Source organism: Silene latifolia, chromosome 3, assembly GCF_048544455.1.
Source record: "Silene latifolia isolate original U9 population chromosome 3, ASM4854445v1, whole genome shotgun sequence".
In the NCBI taxonomy this organism is placed as follows: Eukaryota; Viridiplantae; Streptophyta; class Magnoliopsida; order Caryophyllales; family Caryophyllaceae; genus Silene; species Silene latifolia.
The window spans coordinates 104,829,071-104,834,480 of record NC_133528.1 but is presented as its reverse complement, the minus strand read 5'-3'; positions in this window follow the sequence as shown (position 1 = coordinate 104,834,480).

The following is a 5,410-nucleotide window of genomic DNA, read 5'->3' as shown; positions in this document are numbered from 1 at the left end:
AACTTACCGAGAAACAGAATTCTTTGAATTGTTGATGATTTTTGGGACAAGTTAGAGAAAAAGTGGTTTAAAAGAAGATTTGTAGTTGTACATGAGTCAAGGAGAGAAATGTAAGGGAGTTTATAAGAAGAGTGGGTTTGTTGATGGCATTCATGGCAAGTTGTAGAGAGAGTATAAAACTAATGGAAGAAATAGTAGGAGGGATAAAAAGTCAAAAGAACAAAAATATAAATAAAATGAATGAAAGATGAAAGCAGGGGGCGTAAATAAGGGGCGCATATGGATTATTGCACAAAACCATTTAGTTAGTGTTAACTGATGATGACCAGTAAGTAAAAAGAATAAGCAAGAGCCTCTGTAATGGGATTAGGGACTGGTTTTACTAATGATTGGGTCATATTTCATACATACTTCTTACCGTTCAATTTAGGCAAACATAATCGTTAACTTAAGTGGTAAGACTCTTCTTTTTCAACCAATTATAAGGTTGGGGTTCAATTCTTACCGCGATAAAGTGCACTCAATTAAACAAAAAGGAAACAATTCAATTTAGGCAATAGAGCGCCATTGATGTAGAATGCGTAGCTTTTGAATGAACGAATCTAGAAGTTGTTAAGTTGCAACGGAATTGTCGATTGTAATGTGAATGTAACGTGTGATTTGATGATATTGTGTTAAGTGTATGGGCCTAAAATTCTGCATTAGGCCAGGGCAGTTGAGGTTGGCTGGTGCTAGGGTAGTCAGCGGACGGGTCATGGGCAACAGAGCAAAAGAAGAACATAAATAGGCAATATGGGTCCAACGGCCCATGATTGATGTCTTGAGGAGCAAGTTAAGAAACCCTAATAGGGTTGTGCACTATAAAAGCAAAGGAGTACGTGAAGAAGGATCATGAAAACATACAATACAGAAAGCTCCAAAATCATAAACTAGCAATTAACCGTTTAGCCTAATTGTACCCGTGACCTATTCAATTGCTAGTGAAATCTTTGGTGGGATTCCGTATCCCTCCGCGGCCGTTCCCTTTAGCGTTTTCCGCATTCAATTTCTTTACATACAATCACATCAATCAACCGAACATATATATAATCGATTATAGAATAAGCCTACTTTGACTCACCGTCCGTCAACTAAAAGCGGTAAATTAACCAAAACAGTTTGGCGCCCACCGTGGGGCAAGGTAGTCGTCACCAATAATCGTGCCAAAAGAAAATGTGAACATTATGTCAGGAAGCAAAGAAGGAAGTCCAAGACCTGTCTCAAAACCAAAGATGAGTCCGCCGTCACCTGCTCCAATTAGTCTAATGACCGCAACGTCAGCAAGACCTCCGATTCAAACATCGAGGCTCCCACATAAGATGACCCACTCTCCGAAAACTCTGCAGCGACCAACAGATAAGGCAGTTGCCGCAACCCAACCAAGGACAGAAAAGGGAGCAGGCTCGGCTCCGACAGAGGCAACAATCTCACAGAGGAGGCTAAGCCCTCCGGCCAAGTGAAATACCAGCAGCCGTCACCCAACACGGTGCAGAATGTGATGGGTACACTAGAAGCGCTAAAATAGGCTATGGAGGACCTGAGGGAAGAAAAAAGAAGTATGGGAGCCCAAGCGTAAAGGGAAAACAAGAGCTTGAGGGCAAAAGCTATAAAAGAAAATAGGGAGATGTGGACGCAAATAAATTCCATGCGGGTAAATCCGGTGGCAGAGGTCAGAGACCAGAACCCCTAAAACAGGGTGCTAGAAGTAATACAAAAGCCAAGTTCATCCACTACTTAGGAACCATCACGTTTGTTCCCCTCAGATCTGGTAACCAGGTTGGATCTAGGAATCACGCCAGCAGGCAGTGGTATCACCTCAGCCGGATTAGAGTTTCTGAACCCAGAAACACCACGAACAAACGAAGAACTCGAATCAGGTAGTGTCCCATAAACTGATTTGGTTACTACTAAAAGTGTACCTTTTGCACCATTCAATAGTCAACAGGTAATAGGGTGGATGCCAGGAACCATCATGACGCCAGCATCCATACCCGGATACAATCTGAATAGAATCCCAATCGCTGTACCAGGTTATTACCAGGCAAGAGGACCAACACCGGATCAAAGCTATCACCAGGCCATGGTAACCACCCCCGTTGCAGGCGGCTATTAAGCAAAATCGGCTATTACGCAGCTTCAAAGCCAAGCGCATGTCTGGACCGAGGATAGGTACCAGGTCCACATCAGCTCGTGCAAGGCCCACAAACAGACAATCAACGGTATTTGGAGCAGCAGTATTATGAACTCAAAGCTATGATGTTCCAGATCCCAGGTGTAATACCCGCCCTGTTAGAGACCCGCTAACCGCCATTGACTGACCTTAGACAGATGTCTAGACCTCTGGAAGCCTTAGTAGTTCGAACTTACGTCATATTAACCTTTGGGATTAGGAGGCTCGATCTAGCGTAGGCTACTCGATCGAGTAGCTCTATGACTCGATCGAGTAGAGCCAGTCCCATAATCGATCGAGTAAGTGGAGTTCAGCGATAAAATATATATCGTGAAGTCGTGAAACCAAAATTAGTTTCATTTTATTTCTCGAAAACCTAATTGTCCCCACATCTCTCTCCTTCACCAATCTTCATCCTTTAGAGCCCTTTCTGAGTTGAGACACCATGGGGATGGGAAGCATGAGTCGGGTAGCGGTCTTGTCGCTGGAACACTGAGTATAGGTAAGTCATCATCATCATCATCATCATCATCATCATCTTCCTTAGTTTTGGTTATGGTGCTGTTAGTAGCAATAGGGTTTGTCATACTGCTTGTAATAGGTGGTAATGGTGGTTGCTTATCGTCATACGGTCATATGCGGTGTTGTTTCGGATTGCTAAAGGTAGGTTTTCCTACTCAGTACTCTTGATTGTTTATTATGTCGGTTGTGTTGTCTAATTGGTTTTGGTATTGTTGTTGGTATTGTAAATTGGTTTTGGTTGCTTGTCTGTGGTTTCCGAGGTGCACCCTCGGCTGAGTGTAGTCACTTGTGGGAGTGGCTTCACGCCCTTGATTCGTCCCTTGTAGAACCCGCCAAAAGAGGGGATGTGCACATTAAGGAACATCGGTTTTCGCTCGGTAAAGATGAGCGCGGCTTAGGTGGAAATGGCTGCGGTCCCCCACTGGCGGTGTGGGATATCTATTGCAATGGATATCCTGGCAGGACTTAACCTTTGGGTAGTCAGAGGAGTGATGGATGATTGGAGGTGGTGTTGGGTTTGTGTATGTTGTATCTAGTGTCTTGTGTGGTTCTTCTGTTAATGACCTTGTGTGGTGTTGTCTGTGTTTTCTTCTAATATTGTGTCTGCCTCGATCCATTATGGTGAGCAGTCGGTCTTAGCAGGTGTTGATATGTGGAGCTTAGCTGGATACTCTGGAGGGACGACTCTATCACGAGTCATGGCATGGATAGTATCATGTAGTCGATAGTTTGTCATCAGTTGTACTTTCCTTTGTTGAGATAACTTTTTATAACTTAATTGTTCTTTTATTAATATTTGATATTAACTATTCCTCGAGCAACCGAGATGGTAACACCCTTTGCTGGGGAAGGTCTTGTTAAGGCTCCTTGAAAGATGGGGGGTGTTACAAAGTGGTATTAGAGCGACGATTTTGGAACTTTTAACCAATGAACTTAATGAACATAGTGAGTCTAGTAAAATGAACCTGGTGTATGTGTATTGGGAGACCTGGCAATTGCTTGATTTTGGGTGGGAATGCGCCTTCATTCCAAAATCCTGGCCCCAATATGCTTAAGCCAACCACTCCGAATGGGAATATTGAGTTGAGAATTTTATGTGTGTGCATATGTGTGTAGTATACGAAGTGGATCTAGGAATATGTGAGTATTAAATGATGCCTTGTGGGTGTGCAAGTGGTAGAGTAGGAGTGTGTAATTGTTTGTATAGTTGAGTATGTGTGTATGTATGTTGAGAAACGGTAGAGTGTGTAGAAAGCTTGCATGAGAATATATGATGACGTGAAAGTTCGTAATGAGTTACAAGTTACTATATGTGTTTTAGATATATGAATTTGTTATATAGTGATGTGGAATTTAACAGATGAATGATGTAGAATACCGTTGTGAATATGCTGAAAATGTGAATTATAACATGTGATCACCGGATTGATTGAGATATGTCAAGTAATAGAGTAAAGTTTGAGTAATAAGTGGTAGTTAATTTACCGATTGTAATGTTTAATAAAATAAAATTCACATGTTGGATGATAGAATTTGGTATGCATAAGTATAAGTAGAGTAATGTTATTCTTAAAGATAGATATGTGAGTTAAAGTATGTCATGGTCAGATTGAATCGTGTGTTTTTTGAAATAGGGTAGAGTGGTATTTTTAATGTTTGATTACGGTAATCGTGTTAGATGCAAGTTAATGTTAATTGATAGTAATCATATGGAGATAATCAGTGACGAGTTCTAAGTATACCTTAGACTCCGAACGAGTTGTTGTTTTGCAGAAACGATTAATCGAATTGTAATCTTTGTCCTTGTTTTAATCTTACATGACCGAGTACAAGTGCTTACATGACCGAGTAGGGCTTACCCGATCTAGTAGGTGGGTCACTTGATCGAATTCGTTGGAAAGCAAAATCGTTGTTTATTCTGCTCAGGGGAAACTCGATCGAGTAACCCTAACTCGATTGAGTAGAGGCTACTCGATCGAGTACCCAAGTCACTCGATCGAGTAAGTATGCTACAGTACACGGGCTTTATCGGGACTTATACTCCCTTTTCCTTCATTCTTTTCTCATTCTCTAACTTTCAAAAACCTTAAAAATCCCATCAAACTCCTTTCTCTCAAAATCTTTGGGGTAATTTGTGATTGATTTTAATTTGAATCCTTCTAGTTCATTCACTCAAACTAATTGCAACTCATTCAAGGTAAAATTTCTATTTCTTTTCTTTGAATTTAATCAATTGGTAGTATGTGGTAGTATTGGATTTTCTGAAATTTTTATTTATACCCAAAAGTTTTGTATTATAATTGTTATATGTTGGTAGAAATCACTTTAAATCATTGTTGTTGATGCTAGAAAGTGAAAAATCAAACCGGTTTGTGATCATATGTGGACCGAAATTTCTAGGGGTTTGCTCTCAAAGTTTGATTTTTGTTCATCTTTTGCATCTTTAAAGGTTGTTGTGGTGGATGATGGTGTCGATGATGATGACCTTGCTAAGTTGGTTATGGAATTGGGGTTTCCTTCTATCTCTAATGTTCATCTTGTCAAAGATAGGGGTAACTCCCTTTTCAAGGAAGGGAATTTCGTCTTGGCTGCTCGTCACTACACTCAAGCGCTTAAGCTCTTATGTTTCCTAGGCCTTCCACCCGCGCATGACCAGCCTGTAGCCACTTCCCTCTGCCT